Raw genomic sequence first — 12371 nt, forward strand, 5'->3', positions numbered from 1 at the left:
CCTTGAGTCTGCAGGCCGACGCTCTATCCACTGAGCCAAACCTGCTAGGGCCAAACCTTACCTTTTGATATGTATATCTGCTTTGCTTTAGGGCAATTTGTATTAATAAAAACCTAGGTGTCCAGAGATTCAGAGAACTTGGTTACTGAAGCTAGGTCTCCTCTGGCTCCCCAAAATGCCTTCCAAATTTATATTTCATGTCTAGTCTCTTTATTAATTTAAACACAGCCCCTTCTCCAGATTCCTGAACCCTTCTAGATGCTGAGAAATACCCCGGCACCATACACTATGGGTATTTAAATTTAAAATGTGTATATACCTTGTTTTTTTTTGTTTTGTGCGTGCGTGCGTGCGTGCGTGCATGTGTGTGTGTGTTTAGCGTAAAAGCACCATTCTGTATTTGTGGCCATTAGACTGGTGCATAATCAATCACCTCAGTACATTATGTTTCCATGAAATGAGAAGGAATACGCCTTTTGTAATATAAAGAAACAGCATATTGTTAAAGTAAGAAAAATCTGACTGTTCTGAGGGACACAGCAACCCCAGAAGTAATCCACAGCTGTTTTGCAGAAGTGGGCTTTAGGATCAGTGATTGTTCACATGGACAGAACATCATATGTAATAACTGCTGGGAATAGCTGCACAAATATTGATTATTCTGTAGAACTAATACCATGTCAGCTCCCCCTGCTGATGCTGGATATTTTTTATTTAAATGTGTTATGAACACAGAAGACCTGGAGTAAAACATGCCCAAGTCCAAGCAGACCACAGGAAGGAAGTACTAATAACATTGCAATCAATAGTTTGTGGAATACTACAAAAATACAAATGACTGAGTTTTCATAGCAAGAGAAAGTCACCACATTTGTTTGTGAACTATATAACAACACATTAGGACCAAAACAGTAACTTCATTTTAAGCAGAAATTAAAACAGGCTTTTAGAGATATTATTAGGTTCCTGTATAATTTAAATGCCTTGTGTAGTTCAATAGGTATTTCTAGAACATGTATTATTTAGTAAAAGGTGGCTTGTAATTCAGGATCCCTCTCACATTAGCTTTCAATCTTTGTCAAGGGTATTAGATACTTCATATGTACAATGAGGAGACTGGATCAGGTGATTAAGCTGTCAATTCTGTAAGTCTAGACTTGTTAGCTGCAGTAACTAAAGTGACAATTGAGGCCTCCAATTTATTAACTCTAGAACTTTCTAAATCATGAGTTACACAGAGAGACCTCCATCTTCTTCAATAATCGCCAATACACACTTCGGGGTTTGAACATGTTGAAGTCAACTTCAACAGCTTTTTAATTGTTAAGTGATTTTGCAATAGTACCCTTTGGTATTCATATCCAGATACATCTTTCTTGGAAAGCACCCAACTTTTGTTGGTAACAAAGTATTCAATGGTTTAAACTACCTTATCATCATCTAATCAGCTCTCATCTACCTTCCTTCTACCTCCCCTGGGCTTGCTGACCTCTTAGACATGCATATTTAACCTTAAGGAGAAAAGGTAATATAATTTGATGCTATTGTAGCTGCCAGGTACTTCCTACCCTCTCCTACATCTTCTTAATCTACACAATTGAATACCATCTCTTTATTCTTTACAATTTTTTTCCTTTTCCCTTTTTTCTCTCTCATAAACATCTTCAGACACATGGTCTTGAATGCTCACTGCAGTCTTTCAATCCAAGTGATATCTTTAAGAATTGTAAAATAAAATAATCATAATTGAAGAAATGCAGGCATTTTGTAATTTCTGTATTTTGATTTAGTTTGCCCATTTTAACTGCCACTATTCTTTGGTAAAAAAAAGGGGGGGGGAATACATTCTAAAGGTAAATAAAAGTAATAGTGTGAGAACCCATGCATTTTACATACTACTTGTCACATACTACTTTCTTAGGGAGAAAATATAAGCAAAAGATACTTCATACAGAGTTAATAGTTGTGAGCAAAGATGAAATATACTTTTCTAAAAGGTGTGTGTATATTTGTATTTACATGTAAATCTTAGAAAGCACCATACAATGATTCTACAAGTTTTGTTCCAAAGGATACATTTAGCCATTCTGGGATATTTTTGAGCAACCGAAAGATATATACAAACACATTTTAAATAAAAGTGCCAATAAATTTTTATTGGACCAAGAAGAGACAATAGCAAGAAGAAAATGACATCAAGTGATTTTTAAAAAATCAATTTTAAGTTGTATTTTGAGGCTACAGATATTCTTCATTCAGTAAGTATTTGCACCTACTACTAGTAATAGTAATTAGTAATAGCACCTACTATTTTGTCAGTAAACACAAAGAATAACAAATACCTGTATTATGAAAGTATATGAGGGGGAGAGAGGTGGGTAGGAGAGAGTAGGCAAAATTCTCAGGGCTTTCGGAGGGAAACATCTAAGAATTGACCCTGAGGTCAGACAGAGCCTTCTTTCCCCAAATGCCTATCAGGCTGATTTCTCAGAAGGGTATATAAGAGCTAAAATATATTCCTTTATGTGGAATACATTAATATGATATAAAGCGTGGTCTTAACTGAAAGTTAATAATAAGTAGTTGTCTAACTTGCCATAATCTTATTGGATAGTTATATTCTTTTTGATGGGTCAAGTAGCAATAATAAAGAAAAGATTCAATGAGAAAGTGGCAGCAAAGATAAACATTCTGGCCTGACTTCAAACTCCTTTTTTCTTCTGGGAAAAAGAGTCGTTACACAGAGAGGCTTTTGTTGGGTAGAGGCAGCTCTACTAGGTTACTGCAAAAGATTGCTAGATAATGGAGGCAACAAAGAGGTAGGTATCTCCTCATAGAACAAGCACCAATCTGGAAGCTAAGAGACTTGGGCTTATTTACTTTACTTATTTATCCCATCATTGTCCACCCTGCCCCTCAAAAAGTACTTAAAGCTCCTAGTACGTGTATTATTTTCTCTCTTTCCTGAAAAAAACTTTCCTTTGGATAGTTCATCTGTTACCTAAGCCTCTGTTTAGTCCTCATGTCACTGTGCCACCATAGTACCACACTAATGTGTACATCTGTTTCTTCCTCTAAATTGTAAGCTCCAGAGAATGTGCCTTAGCAGGCACATATCCTGCTGTCTTTCTCTTTCTCTCTCTCTCTCTCTCTCTCTCTCTCTCTCTCTCTCTCTCTCTCTCTTAGCAGTGTCTCAAGTCTACATAATCCTTCACAACACCACCAAATACCCTGCATTTCTATAAATATAAAAAGCTAAGTGTCCATCCAGCCAGTAGCTATGATGCACACTGACCACCAGGGGGCAGACGCTCAACACAGGAACTGCCATGAAGTGCACTGGCCATTTAAAAATAAATAGTGCCCTAACCAGTTTGGCTCAGTTGAGCGTTGGCCTGCGGACTAAAGGGTCCCAGGTTCGATTCTGGTCAAGGGCATGTACCTTGGTTGCAGGCACATCCCCAAAAGGGAGTGTGCAGGAGGCAGCTAGTTAGATGCACCATGGACCTGGTGCCGACAAACCAACACTTGGCTTCCCCCAAGTGGAACACAGATCCCGTGACCACCCCGTGAGCAACACCCCACCAAAACGCAGCCACCACTGCCAAGACACCACGGCGCAAAATGTGAATCAAAATGCTTGTCCTAGTATACCATGTGCTTCCACAAATTCTGCCCCCTCCCTAGTAAACTCTTACTTACTCATAATTAAAGTTAGAAAGGAAAAATGAGAAAAGGTAGCACCTTTTCAATGGCTTAGTAGCTTTAGTTTTAATTAAAATTCTGAGTATAAAGCAGAAGTATGATTATGAAAACTATCAGTTAACTCTTCTACCAGACAAACTCCATTTTAATGGAAAAATATTGCTGCAGGAATCCAGCCATAAGGCTCAGGTCAGGTGATGGCAGTGGCGGTGGTAAATAATGGTCAAGTTCTGGACATATACTGAAGGATTTCCAGATGGATTGAATATTGAGTCCAAGATAAAGAACAAACAAAGATGGCTCTAAATTTTTTGACATAAGCAACTGTAAGGATGGAGTTGCCATCAACTGATATGTGGAAAGATTCAAGTGACATAGGAGGGGCAAATCAGGATTCCAGTTTTGAATATAAATTTGAGATGCATGTTGAACTATATATATATAAAATTGATTTTAGAGAGGAAGGAAGAGGGAGAAAGAGTTAGAAACATCAATGATGAGAGAGAATCACTGATTGGCTGCCTCCTGCACACCCCCCACTGGGGATCGAGCCCACAACCCGGGCATGTGCCCTTGACCCGAATTGAACCTGGGACCTTTCAGTCTGCAGGCCGACGCTCTATCCATCGAGCCAAACCGGCTAGGGCACATGTTCAACTTTCAAGTAGAACACAGCTGGATTCAAGAATCTGGAGTTCTGAAGACTGTTGAAACAAGATATTTAAATGTGGGATTGTTCTCTAAAGCCACGAAAATGCAGAAATCTGTTTGTGAGTATGGATAAAGAAGAGAATCCAAGACTAACCCCTGGTTTCACTTAAATTTTCTGGGGGTCTAAATTTCCTCTCAGTCATGTCTATTAATTCGCACTCATTTCCCCCTGAGTTTTGTAATTTTGGAATATGAACTCATCTTTGCCTTGAGACAAGATGGGACCTAGTCTGAGGACCTGGCCCTCCGGGAAGAACAGTTTCATATTGTATCTGCCAGGTGCTCAAGGGACATTACCAGCACATGAATACCTTTCAGGTAAGTTTCTCAGTTTAAGGGTCCTTGGCTCACTCTGGTAATATAAATTCAATTCCTAAAGTTTCAAGTTAAGAATTCTCAGGTGATCTGGATATGTCAGAATCTGAAAATGGATAAATAGGGGGAAAAATCAAATCAAGCACCTATTTTACCTTTGCTATACAGACTATTTCAGGGTAACCAAATAGTTGGTGAGAAAATATTTTTTAGTATAGATTCACCATGCTAATAAAATAGAATGATTAATATAATCACCATTTTCAACCCCTAATTTCTGGGGGAAAACAGTGATATTAAAAACATTAGAATAAAAGAAGGGAGCATTTTATAATGAATACTAGGGGCCCAGTGCACGAATTTATGCACCTTGAAAGGAACTGTAGGCCACGAGGCTGCAGTGGGCACAGGGGCAAGTCTCGGCCCATCCTCTGTGCCCCTGCCTGGCCCCTACTGCCGCAGCCCCCGGACCCCTCTCTGCCAGCAGCCCCAATCCCGCTGCTGCTCCCCAAAGGCTGATGGCACCGGTCCTGCTTGCATCCACTGACAGTGCAGAACAATTGGGGCCGGCACCAGCAGTGGGTGCAAGTGGCAGCTGCTGCCCCGATCACCCCACAGGAGCAGGGGGAGGTGGAGAAGCCCTCAGGAGCAATCAGGGCTGGCAGCCGCTGCTTGCACCCACTGACAGCACCAAGCAATCAGGGCTGGTGCCAGGTACCAGCAGCAGGTGCAAGCGCCGGGCAGGACCACGGCACACGGGAGCAAAGAATTTTCAGTGACCACCCCTATGACAACAACTGGCACGCCGCCTTGGCCTCACTCACCTGCTCTACCATCCCACTAGGGCCTACACCCGCCTTGGTCTGGTGCCCCACTCACCTGCTCTACCATCCCACTAGGGCCTACACCCACCATGTTCCCATGCACATCCCCTGGTGGTCAGTGCATGTCATAGTGACCGGTTGTTCAGTTGTTGTGCCATTTGGTCTATTTGCATATTAGGGTTTTATATAGAGAGATATAAAGCGGCTATCACCTGCATTCAAAGATCAATCCTAATGTCATAACTAAATAATCATAATTAAAAATAGGACAACTGTATTAGTTTGCTAGATAGGGTTACAATAACAAAATACCACAGACTGGGTGGCTTTAACAACAGAAATTCATTTTCTCACAGTTCTGAAGGCTAAAAAGCTGAGATCAAGGGGCCTTCTGGGTTGCTTTCTTCTAGGTTTTAGATGGCTGCCTTCTCATGGGTCCTCACATGAACTTTCCTCTCTAGGCATGCATCCTGATGTCTTTCTCTTTTTTTAAAACCCTCACTTAAGGGTTTTAAAAAAAGTATATCCTTAAGGATATACTTTAGAGAGAGGAGGACAGAGAAAGGAGGAGGGGGAGGGAAAGAAGTAGAGAGAGAGAAAACACGTCATGTGAGAGAGAAACACTGATTGGCTGCCTTCCATATGTGCCCTGACCTGGACTCAAACCCAAAACCTTTTGGTGTATGGGATAATACTCCAGCCAAGTCCAAATTTCCTCTACTTATAAGGATAGCAATCGGATTGGATTAGGGCCCACCCAAACAGCCTCATTCCAACTTAATCACCTCTTGAAAGGACCTATCTCCAAATACAGTCACATTCGGAAGAAGTGGGATATAACTCTTCAACAAATAAATTTGGGAGGATACAATTAGCCCACAACCACCACCAAACATCATGTGCCTCCTGATGTAAAGCAATTGGAAGTACTCAGCACCCTCTATATCCTTAAGAAAATTTACCAACTGAATCAAGCATTAAATCCAAGAACCACTTTATGAAGACTAGAGAAACGTGTCAAATGATCCTGTGAGGACACAACTAGCTAAACACAGAATGTGGGGAATTTTACATGACAAATGACTTTTCGTCAACAAAAATAAGCTTTTAAAAGAAGGAGGAGAAACATGAGAGATTTAAGATATCAATGTGTAGACCTTATTTGTATCTCCATTCAAACAAATACATACAAAAATATATATTTTCGAGACAATTGGGGAAAATTATACACAAACTAGTTTGCTGATACACAAAGCACTCACTCCAGTTTTCTGTCCCTACCAGCCTTCACAGCCTGGTTCTCCGTTCTGCACCCTGTTCTCCAGAGGGGGCATCCTGCACCACCGTTTACTGCCTGTTTCCCTGGAAGAAATGCCAAGACCCACGAGAACAACTGTAACCACAATGCTGCTATTTATTATCACCAGGGTTCTGTGTCTCTCTTCTCTAAATGCCCACCACAAACGCCCTACATTCTGCCTTGTGGCTTCCTGAAATTTGCTGGGAACAGAAAGTGAAAATTTAAATACAGCAGTTCCTGCCTTACGGGGCAGTGATAGAGGCAGAGAGGGATGTCTTCACGGTTTGCTAGTTGGTAGAGGACCTAAGTATCTGAGGGAATTGACTGTATTGGGCAGAAAGAAGCCTTTTGGCCTGTATCAGACAATCTGTATCAAGAGGGTGGAGCAGGGATACGCAGGTGCTGAAGTAGAGAAATTCCTCTCAATAGAGGACAATCTAGTTCTTAATGTCACTTTCTCCTGGTTCGTAGGAGTGTTTTGCTTTTTGGTTTTGTGGTGAGTTGCATTTTATTTTACATCTTCACAGTACACTAATGAAAAATGAGAAAAAGGCTACCCTGGAGTCTGCTATTTAGATGCCATTTTGAACTAGGGAACTTTTACATAATTTGTTAAAGATGAATAATTGTATGTATAGTATTTCAGTGATAAATTGTATGGCATATTTTATTTATTTATCGCCTACCTGAGAAAGAATTTATGAAAGGTGGAAAGCTGAAAACCTCACCAAGGTTGTAACTACATGTTGAGTCATAAAACAATTATACTAATAAATTTAAAATATTGATATCTTTTTAAATTTCAGTATAAGAAAATACAAAAAACAATTAGACTAATAAATTTTAAATACTGATATCTTTTTAAATTTCAGTATAAGAAAATACAAAATTAAGAGACAACTCAGACAGGAAGAAGAGATCAACAAATATTATAGGCAAATGGTTAATATCTACAATTAATTCTACAACACAAAATTTTAGTAAGACAAATATCCAACAAAGACTTTGAAAGCACAATTCCCAAAAGAGATAACCAAAACGGCCAACAATCATCAGAAATGTGTTCAACTTCACCAGAAATCAGGAAAATAAAAATGAAAAGAAGTATTCCACACTAATCACATTGGGAAAATGCAGAAGTCTAGCAATACCAAGTGGGAAAACGACAGTCCATCTGGGTCTTAAAGTATAGAGAGGATTTAGATAACATCGAAAGTGGAAAGCTATTTGGCAAGATTTGGTAAAAATGAAACATGAATCTACTGATTTGCAGTCCTACTTTTAGGTTTGTATGTGCCTTATGTTATATCACATAGAAATGTTCATTTTAGCAACCTTTTATGGTAGTAGGGAAAAACTGGAAACAACCCAAGTGTTCATCAATCGGAGATTTGACAAATACTTTTTTGTTCACTGACAATGTAATACTATACAGCAATATAACTAAAGCTATTATATATAGATATAGATACATAGATATAGATATATAGATAGATATAGATAGATAGATATAGATATATATAAATTTCAAAGTATGTTAAGGAAAAGTCTGCAGAAATACACACACAATAGCGAATAACAGCATAGTTAAGTTACAAAAAGTTTTAAAAGTATGTGCAATAATGTTACAGTTTGTTTACTATGCATGCATATATAGCCAAAATATAAAAACATGAATGGAAATTAGAGACACCAAGTTTAGGATAACGGTAACCTCCATTCCATCTGGGTTTTAAAGGACACAGAGGATTTAGCATCGAAAGTGTAGAGCAATGGGCATCTTGAGCAAGGAAAATAACAGAAGCTACCCAGCAAGTTGGGAAAGGGTATGGTGTTTGGTGAGCAAAATGTGCAATGTCTGACGAAAGCAGGGAAAACTTTATTTAGGACTCTACAGCCTTAGCTAGTTCTAAGTCAAACAGATATAGCTATATTAATATTTATTATACAAAATTAATAGTATGTATGTGTATGTATGTGTGTATACACACACACACACACACACACGAAGACAAATGGCCTGGAAAAGAATAGGCTATACCTTAAAACCAAAAATCTGACCTGAATATGGCAAAAAAATTACCTTAGTTTTAATTTCTTTGTCTATGAAATAAAATTTAAGTAGACAGTCCCCGACTGACATCCCTGGTCCACAAGTTTCTACTACTCACTGCATGCTGAATAAATTGGTGTCCATAATTCAATTCTGGCTCCCTGGATAAATTTTTTCAACAAGTTTTTAAATAGGCCTGCAATTCTCATTCACAATAAGACTCATGCTTATCTCAGCAATTTTAAAAGAATGTTTTGACCGAGGCAGTCTGACCACATGGTGTCAGAGAGGTAGCTGGCCTCGCCCACACCTGTCTGGAGGCCTCACAGGCATGGACGCTGCTCTGCGCCCAGAGGAGCTCAGCAAATCCTGCGCAGCTGCCCCCTGGGACCAGGCAGGGGCTCTGCCCTCCTGATGGTCTCCTGACTGGGGATCAGGGGGCTGCAGGGGACGGGAGACCCCACGGGAGGCCTATCACAGCAGACATGCCCAGCCCAAGGCCTACACCTCCAGGGAGTGAGGGGTGAGTTCCCAGACGACTCCCCGACTGAACTGTTCTCCAGCGCCAGAACAGCAGTACTCAAGCGCCGGCTGGGCCTGCGAAGGACTTCTCCCCAGCGGCCACCCGGACCAAAACAGCCCCAAAACAGGAAGAAACCAAGGGAGCCGACTGGGAGGCAGGTGCAAGCTGGGCTGGCACTCAGCTGGAAGGGTTCCAAGACACCCGGTTTGAGGAAGGAGACTGGGCTTGGCTGGGCCCCGCTCCCTCGCCCCGATGAAGACAGGGCCTGGGTGGTGTCTGGGATGAGGAAAGGTCAGGTGAAGCTGGACCCTTAGTGGAGGTGGACAGGGGTGTTTGTGATCCCTGGCCCATTACTGTGACCAGGATTGTAGTTTTGTCAATTACAAACTAAAACAGCTTTGTAACCACCTCCAGTAGGTGTACCCCCCTATCCCCCCGCCAAAGGCCACTTTCACCAGGACTGTGGGAGGGAGACTTCAAAGGCACCTCTGACAGTTCCTGGGACGCCCTGGGCAGCAGTGAGCACACTGCCTGAGAGGGGGTGGGGGGAGGGGAGGGGAGGTAGGGGTGTGCCTGGCGGGGCCTCACCTGGTCAAGGTGCTATTCAAGCTGCTGACTTGAAGCAGGTGCAGTAGTGTAACGCACAGCCATCTACACACACACTTGTTTTCCGTATTCTCAGTGCTTTTTCTGTTCTGTTTCTGATATTAGAACCATGAGCCCATGATGGATGTGGGACTCTTCTCAATTGCTCTTTAAATTGTCACTTTCAAAATCGTATTTAATGACAAATACATTAAAAGTGTTTTATTCCTAAAAAAAATTTTTTTGAAGTTGCTTCTAAGGTTTTCAGGCTACTAAACCATCAGTGAACTAATAAGGTAAAGAAATTACAGAACTCGAGGACACTTCTATTATTAGAATAATCTCCTATATTTCTCTTGGCTACAGAGAAAAGTAGCAAGATAAAAAAGAAAAATGTAACCACGCCAATATTCTCAGCTAGCTTTGTAAGAGACTTACCACTCATGTCATTTCCCAAATATTTCCTAAAATCTAAGACAGCAACAAAACACCTTGTTAACCAAGTATACTCAGTTTTCATCAATAAGATTCTTTTTTTCTACACTTTATTATATACAAGGCCAAATAAAGATATTTTAATGTGGGCATTATTGGGGCTTTGATAAAGGGACATTTTGACTAGACCTTAAATATAAACTAGTACATTTCCAAATTGAGTGGGAAAATGTATGTTACATATGAAACAGATAGCCTCACAGCTTCTCCGAGCCTTCTTTCCTTCCTGAGCGAACTTTCCTCTGCCCAAAGACAGCAATCAAAGATGCAGGAAGATCAGGGACTAGAGTGAGGGTCAGAGGCGAGGTACAATCAATTCACGGATGGGATGAGATGGGCATGGACCATTATCTGGACACAAGCTAAGTACATAAGGAGGAGAAACATTTTTACTTTCTCATCTTAGAAAGGTCTATTCTAGGGGAAACTTCTATTTGTCAACTGATAATTTACTTCACTTCAATAGTCTGTATCTCAAAATCTGATTTTCCTCAAAGTTACCATTCGTAAAAGGGATCTGGCTGCTGAATGGTGGAACTTTTTAACATGTCAATATTTAAGGCGGGTACCCCCTCTCTTTATATGCTCCTGATTATGCATTTATTATGCAGTGGGATGTAGACTATTTGTAGCCACCGTAGTAGCCCTGTTCTCAAGCTACAGACTGCACAGAAAATTACCTACTTCTCACTGCTCCCTCAGAACAGGATTTCATGTTTGCCATAAACCTCCTTGCTGATTTTAGGGGACCAGGTCAGTATCTTCTTAACTGCTTGTTATAACAGGCTGACACATATATATGCCCTGCAATACACATGTAATACAGTGATAACATTTCCAAACAACCCAGAAATGAAAAAGATGAATGCATCTGGTAATTGGTGTCATCAGGGAAATCTGTTGCACACACAACGTGATAACATCTTTTTTGAAAATAGCAATTCTGTGTTTTGATGAGGCCATTTTGACCCAGCTGTGTTGCAGGCAAACCATATCTACTGTGGAGGCAAATTTTACGGTTCTGAATTATTATAAAGCTTTACACTCACATTTACAGGAAGTTCAAACTTTTATATTAAATACACCCCAACTCGGTACTGTCTCAGTATTACAGGTGATCTACTTGCTGTATTCCCCCTAAAATACGCACGATTACAAGGTAACTTTCATGAAAAGCACTAAAGTGACTATTCTCCTAAACTTAGAAAACTACCTGCTCAATAGTTAGGGATATCGAGCAACTCGCCTCCTTCATTCTACTTACTCATTAAACAAACATTTAGGGTCTCTGCTCTGATGATCGCTATCTTTGGGTCTCAGTGGAAAACGTATTTAGGTAGGAGATTAAAGACTTACCGGCTGAAAGACGTAATAAATTTAGTCCCTACTGCGACCCGACCCTAGTCAACAACTGAAATGATTCTGGCCTTTTAAGTATCATCTTTCGGGGCACTATGTCAGGGGTCTGGAAGGACTCAGCTCCATGTTTTAAGGAAGGTTTTTAGAAATTAAGGGATAAAGAAACGTGGGACCGGCACTCTGAGCGCGACCTCCGGTTGGAGGTAGATGACTGGGCTGAGGACCGCTGTCAGCCGGACGAGTTCCCACGACAAGTCCCGCGCTCGGGTGGGTTATAATCACCTTTCCTCCTGGTGCCTCCGCGGTCCCGTCTATAAAATGGGACAACTTAATAGTCACCTACCTGCACAGCGCTCCTTTGAAGGTAACTAATGAATGCTCTCCGGGTGCACTTAAAACGATCAGATGCTACAAAGTCAGGCAGTATGATCTCTAAAGGAGACGGCGATGTAAGCCGCCGGGGCCGATTCAGGCGCAGCAGCCCCCACCCCATCCCACCCC

General features: G+C 41.0%; 1 protein-coding gene across 1 annotated transcript in view; it reads right to left on the minus strand.

The window, feature by feature from the left end:
- Positions 1 to 12371, minus strand: part of RNF180 (ring finger protein 180) — an 83733-nt gene that overhangs the window by 70562 nt on the left and 800 nt on the right. The window lies entirely within an intron of this gene.

Source organism: Myotis davidii, unplaced genomic scaffold, assembly GCF_000327345.1.
Source record: "Myotis davidii unplaced genomic scaffold, ASM32734v1 scaffold135, whole genome shotgun sequence".
NCBI classification, from domain to species: Eukaryota; Metazoa; Chordata; class Mammalia; order Chiroptera; family Vespertilionidae; genus Myotis; species Myotis davidii.